Source organism: Cryptomeria japonica, chromosome 4 (genome assembly GCF_030272615.1).
Source record: "Cryptomeria japonica chromosome 4, Sugi_1.0, whole genome shotgun sequence".
NCBI lineage: Eukaryota > Viridiplantae > Streptophyta > Pinopsida > Cupressales > Cupressaceae > Cryptomeria > Cryptomeria japonica.
The window spans coordinates 654,366,088-654,379,056 of NC_081408.1; the positions used below are offsets into that span (position 1 = coordinate 654,366,088).

General features: G+C 34.1%; 1 pseudogene; it reads right to left on the bottom strand.

Moving 5' to 3' along the window:
* Positions 1-4,838: 4,838 nt before the first annotated feature.
* On the bottom strand, positions 4,839-5,520 carry LOC131031412 (vacuolar iron transporter homolog 3-like; annotated as a pseudogene).
* Between the last annotated feature and the right edge of the window lie 7,449 nt (positions 5,521-12,969).

Genomic DNA, 12,969 nt, shown 5'->3' on the forward strand with positions numbered 1-12,969 from the left:
GCAGCTTCATCCCATATCCCTATCTTTGTTTATAAGAGAATCTTTCCTACTTTACATGCATTCCTAGTTCAATCATTCTTTCCACATTTCTTTACAAAAGAGGGTATGCTTGATGTCTTAACCCCTAAAACTCATTTAGAATCCAATCTTGGATTGTGTGGGATTGGAGCTTGTGGGTTTCAACCCCTCTTTTGAATGTAAAGTCTCTCCTAAGTGAAAACCATCAACCCTAGTGACTCTCCCTTCTCTCTCCTTGGAGTTGGGGAGGGGAGAACGACTAGGGTTCGATTTTTCCGCTTTACAACTATAAGCAAGGTAATCTCACTTTGGGCACATATAATCTGCACTAACATTTCAAATGTAAAGTTGCAGATATTTGTAATAATTTATTGTAATATTTTGAAGTTGTAAGAGAAACCTTTAATAGCATAAAAGACTCTAACAAAGTCTATAAATTATAAAGCCTTTAACCAGGTGCAGCATTTAGAATAAGTGTTGTAAAATCCTTTAGCAAGGTAGATCTAAAGATCTTGATACTCCTAATAGGGTAAGCTATCAGAAATAGCTAAACATGTAGCTCTAACTGAGCACTCTTTATTATTACAGTAGTGAAGTTGTGGGTGCCATCCCCACCGCAGTTTTTCTCTCTAACCAAGAGTTTCTACGTAACCAAAATATATGTGTTATGGAGTGAATCATGTATGATTGTTATTTATTTGTTTTAGCTTTATGTTCTGTTACAACAGTTTTTGGTTTATGCATAACAGTAAAGATATTGTTGATAAAAGGATTTGAAGTACTAATTCACCCCTCCCCTCTCAGTACATTAGCTTTCCATATTGGGCCTAACAGATCAATCTACTTTCCACAACATTACTTGAGAACACTTCTCCATCACCTATTGATTAATCTAGAGATGCATCCTTGAGAACTTCCAAAGATTCATTATAACATGATTTTCCTACTATTTTTCTAGCATATTTGGATAGATTTCTATAAGATGTTGCACCTTTGTTTGTAAAGTCTTTATTTGCATACTTTGAAAACTAAAATCTTGATAGTTATTACACAAAGATCAAAAGCTTTTTTATACTGGGACCATCTATCTCTTTGATATCAGTACCTCTTTTTTTAAGTTTCTTGACTACAAGAGATTTCAAATATGTGTCTTCAAGAGCATACAAAGATTCTTTCTAGATGAATATCACCTAGAGTGGATAAGCAAACATTTATAGAGTTAATCTTTAGGAGAATTTCTTGTCTTTTGTCTAGTACAGTTCTCCTTTATTTTCTTTATTTTGGAGGAATTTTTTTTCAACGGAGTTTTCTTTCTTTCTCCATTTTATAGGAATCTTGTATTTGGATACCTCATCAAGTCTAGTTGTCATGACCAAGTTTCTATGTATTCACCTTAGCTACACTTAAGGGGTGGTGGAGACAGGGGAGGAGGGCTAGTGCTTGAGTTGGAACATTTCCATTTTACTCTATCTTCTAACATAAGGTTTCATAGGTTGATTTCCTATGAGACTCGTAGCTTCTTAATTTCATTCTTAAATCCTAGACAATAGTTTCTATACTAGTTGGTCTCCATTCCACTATAAAGTATTCTATTGTCATTTGGTCATGGGGAATTCATAAAATGTTTGACTTATCCTAATTCATTGTATTTAATATTTCATTTACTTGCATAATGAGTATGTTCTTGTTGAACTCTGGTGGCTATGTCAGTATTGTTGTCCCTTTAGTTGATCCCATATGCCAATAGGCATTAGCAGGGAAATAATTTGAATATCTAAGAGATAATTTGGGAATTATAGGTATTAATTAAATTAGAGGGAAAATTAAATGGCAAGCGTTGGAATGATCTAGTAATTTCTTCCATAGCTCGATGTAGATAAAATATATATGTTTTAGGATATTTCTAAATGTATTTTACCATTTTTAGTAATTTGTAATGTCAATATAAATTTTAGAATTTCCATCCTAACTTCTAAAGTCATCTATAAAATAAGTTAAATGTAAATTAAATTTATTTGAATTTGTATGCAAATTATTTATTGTGTTGTAGCACTATGTTTTGGTCTGTACCTCTATGTAGGTATCTCCACCCAACCTAAGAGCCAACCTACAGCACATCCTCCATAGGCTAAGAGATATTTAACACATGAAATTGTATTGAGTTATGAGGTGAGTAAAAATGTACAATTTGCGTTGCTTAAATAGGTAAGAGTAGGGTAGAAGAGTCGATAAGCTTTAGACATGTGTCTCAACCTAGAGAAGTTAGAGTTCTAATATGACAACAATTATCCATCTACCTAATAAATGTTATACCTAAGTTCAACTTAAGTAAACTATAAATAGTGAAAATTATTTAATCCAACACTCTATCAAGCAATTGATCATAATGTTAGTATTGAGGGTTCCTCCACTAATGTGGAGGATTCACCTTTAGATGAGGATGTGGGTGTTTATTTAGGGAAATGTAAATGGCCCAAAAGGGTTGCCTCATCCCACCATAAAACTATGATTTTAGATGATGAGGACTCTAAGTATTCATCATGTTAAGGGCGAAGGGTAAAGGTAAACTGGGGAGGAGCTCTCTTAGGTTAGTGAAAGGGAAGGGGAAAGAATTGCCTCATTGGACCAGTGGATCTACTTGTAAAAGGAAGAGGAAACCAAAAAAGGGTTTGAAGCCTAAGTCTAGTTTGCAATCACATATTGCCCTCCCCTCGCATGTCAATGGTATTGAAGTGGGTTGGAATATGGAAATTCCTATGGATATTGATAATGTTACCCCTCTATAGTAAGGCTCTTATGTTATTGACTCTAGCCATATGATTAAGAATGTGAACGATGTTACAGATAGCCAGAGTGTCCTATTTTAATGGATGGTATTAGAGATTATTGATTTGAAGGATTAATTTGTCCAAACTTTAAATATACAGAACATGGATAGCCACTATTCTGGAGCTGGCTAAAGGAACAAAGGATTTGAAGGAAGGACATGATCAATGCATTAAAGCCTTGGAGAAGGCCCTTGCTAAGATTCAGGAGAAATTGAGCACTATTGTTGTTAGCAAGACAGCCATGGAGAATATCTCTGAGTGAATCAAGCAGTTGAACACCCAAGCTCAGGCTATCTAGAATATCTTCGAAGGGGGTGCAGATTCCCCTAGTATCAATGTTAAATTTGTGAGAATTGCTGCTACCCATGAATTGGCTTCTGGTTCTTCACTTGATCCTCATACTAGGATTTTTAGTAGGGACAAGGGTATGACTCCCATTGGCAGCATAGTCCATAAGGTGCAGAGTATTAATCGGGACTTGATTCAAAAGAATGAAAATTTAATGAATTCTGTGTAAGGTCTTCGAGGCTTTGTTTCCCTATTTTTGGTGTTCTATTTTAGCTTATGTCTAGTGGTTGGTTAGCATTTTTTTTCTATGACTAAGATGGTTTTGATCTAAAGGGTTTCAAGTTCCTTCAAAACTTTTTTTCCCCTAATAAAAAACACTCTATCAACCAACAAATTTGACATTTTTTCTATATATAACCAATCTCAAAATAGTTCTTAGTATCTTATTTGTGCATACATGAGTATAAGCGAAGGCCAATATTATTGGAGACCATTCAACAAATAATAAATCCATGTACAAACAAATTGTCTAAAGACTAGATTGTATACATAGCCTAGTCCTAAACAATTCTAAACTTACAAAACAAAATCACTATAACTTGATAAATATAGATACAATTTTAAAATTCTAAATTCAATCATCCAAATTATAACATAATAAAATATAGATCATTAATAACCCTCAATTTAATAAAAAATTAAATAAAATTCCAATATTTTTTAGTATTTAATTTATCTTTCTCTAGTTATTTCTCAATTTATTTGCCATTTATGAAATTATAAATAATGTTCTAACATATTATAATAGCTAAAATACAGTTAAGTTTAATCTTTGCTATTTTTACTCTTGAACAACTCCACAATAAACCATCTTCTCAAAACACACGAATCTCTTATAAATATACATACTACATAAATACAGATGCCGCTAATCTGGCTTCAAAACTGCTGACTAACTTTCGTGTTATACACACAACTCAAAAATGAAAGACACGCCTAGTTCTATAGAGCACGACCCAGATCTGTAATTTTCAACTTACCTTCATGTTATGTAGAAATCATGACATTTTTTAAACCAGATTAGCTACCACCCATAAATACAAACATTATATTTAAATAAGAGTTGGCCGGGCAGACATTTCATGAACACTTCTGAAAAGCCAACACTGGAGCATAAACAAGACTCTGGCTCATGGCCGAGGCAGAAGAGAAAGATTACAATAAAGGATAATAAAGAAAACTACAAATGAAGTAAATTTCAAATCTGCAAGAGATAATCATCGAATCCCTGACTTGTCCCTTTATCCGGTTGCTAGATTTAGCTATTCCATGATTAAGAGAAAAAAATGACTAGAGATTATCAGTACCATCTTGCTGTGGCTTTATCACCTTTCTAAAGCCATGACTGGAACTCTCCTAGTGACTCCACATCTACGAGAATACATCTCCAGACGAAGCTCAATACAGTATAGCTTATTACAACATTTGAAAAATATGGAATAAATATATTGATGGAGGATTGGTCTGATCATTAACTGAACTGACTTCCACTGAATGGCTTACATTGAGTGGCAATAGAAGGTCAGTTACTGGAAACCTAGAGATCCTTTGTATAACGGAACGAAAAACAATATATACCTACTGAAATAGCACGAATATAATGGTAGTAAGATCGTTGGAATCTCCTTTGGGCTGACAGTCTAGTCATACTTCATACTGTTGCTCACTAGTGTTAAAGAGCCTGCGCAACCAAGAGCTTATTACGCAGGCAATCCATCCTCCCAACAACACTCTTAAACTCCCTTTCACAATAGAAGAACAAGCAAAGTAAGCTGCAATGGCGCCAGTCAAGATGAGAACCAAGCTAGAAACCCCAGCCAGCAACCCAACTCGAGCAATGTAGCCAACTCGAGCAATGTAGAGCCGATGCGCAAGCCGCCTCAATAGGATCTGGAAGGCTAATTATTTTCACAGAAATGAATTCGCCAATGGCCATGCTACATGCACCCGCCGCCACAGCCGCCAGCCCCGCCTCCAACATAGATTTTGCACCCGATTTTCCTGCGCCCGTCCCAATCATCAGCTATGCTGTGCTCACAACTCCCTCGTTCAATCCCAGAACAGCTGCGCGAAGCCATTGCCCTCTTTGCAGATAATCTTTATTTTTCTGTCGGACAGATTTTGGGGAAGAACAAGGCATGGCAAGGACAACGCTAGAATTTTTAGGGTTTTGTTTCGGAGAAGGCGTGGAAATGGGAATGTTTGAATTTTTAGGGTTTGAAATTGGTGATTCCTCTGTAATGCCGCCTCCTGATTCCTTCATCATTCTCTTCAATTCCATTTTCTCCAACTGAAAAATAGACGGGCTGGTTATCCTATTCTCCATTTTTTTCTGCAATTCTTGTAGATGGAGACAATTTTACAGTTGCAGTGTTAGAGAAACTGTGAGCCCACAAAATCATATAAATTTGCAGCACAGAAATAAAATAAAAGATAAATAGCTTAATATTCAACAGAACAAAGATGAGATCTATATAGTAAAATTCTGACAATATATCAGAGAAAGATCCACGAACCAAAGCTCATTACAGAGATTTCTAGTAAAGCTCTTTATGTATAGTTTCAATAGCAATCTCGTTATATAGAGTTTTAATAGCAATATAAAATAAGATGAGTGTTTATCATTTCTATGTATGAATGAGGTGTGAGTGGACTAGTAAGGTGTAACCTTCCAGAGGATTCTTGTCACAACAATGACTTGAAGGAATAAGTTTCCATATGAAAAATATATGCCAATCAAGCTCAGCTGTGGTTCAGTGAATCTTGTCAGTCACAAATAAAATAAATGCAGTGTTACTGTTCCCACGTAAGATCTTTCCTCCTCCAATTTTTTAGTCCCATGGCGTGGAAGATGTTTCAATCAATTTAAACAAAGAAGAGCAACTTGGGGAAGGTTTTAGCGGCCAGCAAAGCCCTGCCAGGTAATTACCTACAAGTTAGAAGACCTTACATCATCCACCAGATCCGTTTTCTATTCTTTTTGTTTCATCTATTTAGGTTTTTTATATTATTTATTTTAATATATCATTTACAAAATTATTTTTGTTCAATATAAGAGCATGAGTTTTAAGTTGAGCCTCATTTGAAATCATTTTTGCTCAAAATAAGAGATTAAGTCTTGAGAGTCATTCAATATCGCTTTTGATCAATTCAAGAGCATGAATCTTAAGTTGAGCCTCAATTTTTACGATGTCAAGAAGACTTGATCAATGGTGTTCACCAATAGCCAAAAATCCATTATCTAAAAAGTCAATGTAGACTATCTACTCTTCAAAAAAATTAGGAATTGTTCTTTTTCAAAATTAAAGATTCTCTTTTTTTCTACAACTTCTTTTAATTTTAATGAAGAATCTTTAATTTTAAAACAGAAGGATTCCTAATATTTTTTGAAGAATAGATAGTCTATATTGAATTTTTAGATAATGGATTTTTGGGCTACTGGTGAACACCATTGATCAATTCTTCTTGACATCATAATAAAAATATATTGCTGAAAAAAGTTGATGGTTCTCCATTATTCTACAATTTTTTTAAATTTTTAAAAAATAATAATTTTATAAGTCAACATTGATATCAAGACATGTTGTCTTTAACTTCATAAGACTTATATTTTTCTTTTGATTAATAATTTTTTTATTTTATATTAAGGGCATAAATTATGATTGCAAAGTTTTGTAGGACCTTTACCTCTTATATTTTAATAGTAAAAGTTTGTATATATTTTGGTGGAAGTTTCTCAATGTAATTATATATCTATAAGAGATACATTTTCCACTAATTTTGGTTGGATATTTATTCATCTACATTTTATTTTATATATCTTTAATTATATGTATTTGTCATGTATTTCATATTGTATTAAAAATGTATTTGAATTTTGATGGAAAGAACAACTATGACACAATTTATCATACCACACTAGTATTGGCATTATAGGTTAGAAGCCCCACCATTTTTCAAAAGGGTTGCCTATGTTTGTCCATGACATGTTATTATGTCTTGATATTTTAATATATTTAATGTGTCATTGGTGGATATCAAAAATCATATAAGAATATATAAGAAAAATCATTAGAGGAAACCTCAATATATAAAGAACAAATAATCATAATTAGTGTCAATTTATAAGGAACTAGGATACCTTGGCCCTAATGATCTATAAAATTCCCTTAGGTGTTTATAAATATTATAATTCTTGAATGTTTATGAAACATGAACGATCAAGAAATTTAAATTTCAAAAGGTCAAGTTCATTGCCAATTCAAGTCCACATAATAGAGTTCAAGTATAACACTTAAGATTGAATCCATGGAATTTAATATTGAACTTTATATTTTCTTTGTCTATTTAAATTTCAAGATATTCATCACATTCAAAACATAAATTTCAAAACAATGACAATTGACAAATTACTTTTGTACATCATCAACATTATTATTTACCACCAACATTAAAACCAAGTGCCTTAACTTATCTCATTTAATTATCAAATTTATTTCCATTCATTTATCAAACCTATTAAATTTAATCAAAATCAATTTATACTTATAGAATACATTTATTTAATTAAACGATATTTTTATATAAAGTTATCTTATTCTTTTATAGATGAAACTCATTTTTATGTAAGATTTTTAAAATTCATGAATTTAATAATTTATTTTCATATCTATTTAACTTGTTAAGGTAATTTAAAAAACATTTAAATTTAATTATTTTATTTTTATTTTTATTTATATTTTTAATATTGTAAATTTTAGTACTCTAAAAAAATAATGTGTACAATCGATCCTTAATGGAAACATATATAAACTATTCAATTTTTTACTAAACAAACATTATTTTCAATTTTTAAAAATTAAAAACTAATACCTAAATCAAATTATAATAGGGAAAGTGCAAGAAGTTGGGTCTACATTTTGTCAAAAAATGAAAATGTCTTTTTCTAATTTTCAAAACTTGTCACAATTGAAAAAAAAAAATTGAAGCATACTTACACTTAGAATCTTCGAAAAATGTATTAATATAAAATGCAGTTGTAGACACCTAAAATTGTCCAGTCTAATTAAATAAATATCTTTATTTATTTAATTACTTTAGCCTAATTCTTCTATTAATTAAATAAATCTTTATTTATTTAATTAATTCATTTATCCTCTTCTAGCCTTATTTCTCATTTAAATAAATACATTCATTTATTTAAATTATCCTTTTCCTAAATTAAATAAATATCTTATTTATTTAATTATCCCACTTCTTCTATTAATTAAATAAATCTTTATTTATTTAATTAATTCATTAACTTTTTCTACCCATGACACATGTCATTTATCTCTTAATTCCTACACTACCTACCCCTTTCATTATTTTATTATTTCTTTTACCTACTCTCTAATCATAGCCGACCTCCTTTTACACCTCTTAATCTTATCCCTCCATTTCATATGGTGTCTTCTATATAAGGAGATGCTTCCTTCATTATCAAACCCTAATGAATCATCTTTTATACACTGGACTACACTACGATCCTACTTGCAACCACATTCCGTTCTTTGTTGAGCTCTTGTGCATATAAAATCTGAGAGCAAATATATCAAGCAAGATCAATGGAGATAGGAAGAATGGAGATTCAAACCCTATTGGACATGTGATGGTATAATCTTTGTGATTTCATTTGATTTGCATTGTTTTAGGTAATCTTCATATGTTATGGTGGATCTTTGTTGTTGTTAGGCTAGGGTTTTGTGGTTGAATTCATTTAGCCTTTCAATATTGTTATTATTGTTATCCATTTTCACCATATACATTTTGGCATGCTCGGTGGGACTCTTGTCCCTTTTGCATTTAACTTCCTTGTTGCAGATTTTATATTTTGAAGTTGCAGATCTGACGTTTTCGGCAGCATTTTGATATTTTTGCATCTGCGCACTTTCGGATCGCATTTTTGATTTTCTGGCGTGTCTACGGCATCTGGAGTCGCGTCTGTGTTATTGGCAATATTTTATTTTGTAGGTTCCAGGAAAGCGCGTCTGTGTTATAAAGTCGTGTCTGCACTGTTTTTAGCCGTGTCTATGTCCAGAAGACTCGTCTATGTTATGTAGTCATGTCTGTGTCTCATAGAACTGCGTCTGTGTCACCCAGTCGCATCTGTGTTGAGGGTAATCGCGTCTGTGTTCACCAATTTCAAATTTTGGGTTTTTATTGATTCATTTTTTGGATTTTGCATTTAGGGTTTCAGATCTAACTAACGAAATTGGTGTAGCTTGTCTTGAAAGATAAATTGTTTGGTTGAAGGCCCCTATTTTCACAAAGTCTTTTGGGTTTAAAATCTACCTAACTTGTGTGCTTGCAGGAAGGGGTGATCATTTGAAACAATCCAAACTACTAACAACTCTTTATTGCAGGTCCTTGGCAAGGGTTTTTGGATTTTTATTGTGTGCCTTGTTTTCATAGACTAGCAAACACTTCAATTGGTGCACTAAAATTGAATCATTGTCTTTTGTGTCTTGAGCAATAGGCTCTTTTTGTTTAATCTTTAGAGGGTCTGTCTTCCCGTGTGGTCATTAGGACTACTAGTGAGAAGAGAACGACCCAAGTGGTAGCGAGGAAAACCCACCTCTTCCAAACCACTATAAACAAATGTATTCATGGTGAAAACTATGAATAACATGTGCTGATTAGTTCATACTAACACTATGTCTCCCCATAAACCCGTTTGATCAAATTTATTTGATCAGTTGTAGGGCATAACCCCTAGCGGCTGGGAGCTTTCTGTATTTACAGAGCTGAAAGTGCTGCATGTATGGCCACACGAGTGGATGCCCTTACTAGAACCTTTTTGTTTTAGAAGCCCAAATCCTTCTAGTTGTTGGGGCAGGAGGTCGGACCTCTGGTAGCAGCCCACACACATACGGTTCTTAGTAGAGATACAAAGTTCACCACGGGGATTTTTCGTGGGGACTGATGCTTGGCTGACCCGAGAAGTGAGTGCCGAGGGTGGAGCCAGTGAGGTCAAGCATCTAAGTATCCGTTCTGAATAGCGTAGCCTCAGGGGTAAAACCCCATGTGGGATCAACAACTATTATCTTGGCCAGCCATAAGAATTGTGCTTGACTTATTTTAAATATTCAAAACATTCAAGACCAAACAGCAAAACATTGTGTCTTTTATGTCTTCAAGTGTATGCAAAAAACATTTTTACATCAAACAACACACTTTTCTTGGAGTCATTTTGAGTCTAGACACTTGCAAACATTGAGTCCTCATCAACATTGTGTCCTCTTGTCATGAAAAAATAGTCAAACAGTCAGATTTGGTCACAACAAAATGACTTCACAGATTGGAAAAAATTGCACAAATTTTATAGAAACGCGTCTGTGTTGGACATAATAGTGTCTGTGTTGTATAACCGCGTCTGTGAAGGGAAGAATCACGTCTGTGTTTACAGAATAAACATTACACTTTGCAAAAAATATCAGAAACGCGTCTGTGTTAAACAGAGCCGCGTCTAAGTTAGGAAACTGCATCTGTGAAGTATACAGGCGCATCTACGTTCAGAATTGAAAAACTAATATAGTCCAGCAAACAAACACAGTCAGTTTCAGAATTCTTGAGCTTCCTAGGTCATTTCTCTAGGGTCTTCATTTAGCAGTCAACCTACCTTTGGGTCTCACAAAATCCATCATTGCTTCACATCTCACTTCACATTCACAATAGTCTAAACTTGAGTCAAAAGGTCACTTGCTTGTCCTCATCATACTTTGTCACCTTTGGGTCTCATTTGGTCTTACTTAGAGTCAAGGTCAACTTACCTCATCAAGAGAAACTATCCTCTCTTTGGAAGTCACACCTACTCTACTACATACATACTTGGTCTTACACTTTGGACATTGCAAGTACACCTTAGATTCATTTACATTCCATCCAACTCTTGGTCTTTCATACTCTTTCCATTTTCATCTAGTCTCACACATCTTGGTCAATACCTAGTTCATAGTTGAAACCTGCCTTTAAAAATCTAGGAGAGAAACTAAAGAGGCTCAAGATTCTGCAAACATGAGTTCTTATGAGTATGAAAATGATATCTTTTTCAATTCTGATCGTACTACATTACCTGACATGGACGCCTATAGAAACATTCCAAATGTTGAGAACATGGACACTATAAACAACAATGCTACACATAATGACAATATGGACAACTTTTCAATACATTCAATAGATGTGGAAGAATCCATTATGAATCCCCATTTCAATCGATTGGTTGAGGAAATAATGAGGAGGGATAGACAATACCTCTTACAAATGATGGCACAAAGTGGAGCCAAGATACCTCATGATTTTGACATGTCTCAAATAATGGAAAATCGACCTTTGCAACAACCTCACTCCAACATGGATCAAAGGAGACCTAATAGTGGAGGAAATAGAGGACCACATATGGTACCTGAATCACCATTAGCTTTGCTTCAAAAACCAGAGGTCCCACATACACATTGTCAAACATATGATACTTACCTTCGCAGACCATTATGGAAATCTTATGGAGAGAAATATGCTCAATCACATATCAATGCTAAGGATCAACCACCAAAGCAATTGGATATTCAAAGGCATGCTCAAAATTTGGACACAAGGAAACCCCGCGTCAAATTTGGGGGCAATACATTAGAACATGACATGCCTGTAGAGTATGGTATACATGCACAAAATAGATATGGTGTTCCTCAACATGAATCTATACCAAGTGGTCCATATATGCAGCATCACTATAGACCTCCTCCATATGAACATGTGTATGATCAATATCATCCATATATGCAACATGATCCTCCTCCAATGGGTACCTCAAACATAGGATATGGTCCAAGAAGTCAATCTCCACCTAAGAGCAATTTGGAGCAACAAATCAGGGACTTACAAAAGAAAATGGAGGACATAAATACACCAAAGCCAACATACACAATGAGAGACATATGTCCTTATCCATTTGACAAGAGTATTCCAATGCCTCCTTTTCCTACACACTTTGTGACGCCTAAATTTGATAAGTATAGAGGAAAAGGGGATCCTAAGGCACACATAAGACAATTTTTCATAGCTTGCATGGAGATAGCAGGAGAAGAGACATATTTGATGAGATTATTCCCACAGAGCTTAGGTGATCAAGCTATGGAATGGTTCTCCCAACTTCCACCTGGAATTAAGTCATGGGGTGATCTAGCAGAGGCATTTATCCAACATTTCTCCTACAACATAGAGATAGACATATCAGTCGCTACTTTGTGCAACACCAAGCAAAAGGAGGGATAATCTTTTGCATCATTCTTACAAAGATGGAGAAATCTAGCCAACAGATGCTCTTGTGAAATTCCACAAAAACAAATGGTAGAAATGTTCACCCAAAATGTTAACAAAGACATTGGCTATGATCTTAGGAAAGCTTGTTTATCCACCTTCAAGGACGTCATTGAAAAAGGCTTAGCGATAGAAAAGGTCCTAATTGAACAAGGAGTCATTAAGATATTCAAGGAAAACAAAGATGACTTTAAAGGAAAAGACAAGCCAAGATTTTGGAATAAAAACAAGAACACAGTCAATGACGGTGTTTTTGATGCCAACACAGTGCGACCCAAATTCATCTTTTCAGGATCAAGTTCTACAAACAATCAAGTGAATACTCAAACAACTTCTAGATCACGAAGGAAGTACACCCCATTGGGAGAACCACTTGAGTCAGTTTTCAAGAAGCTTGTGGCAAACAAGGTAATCATAG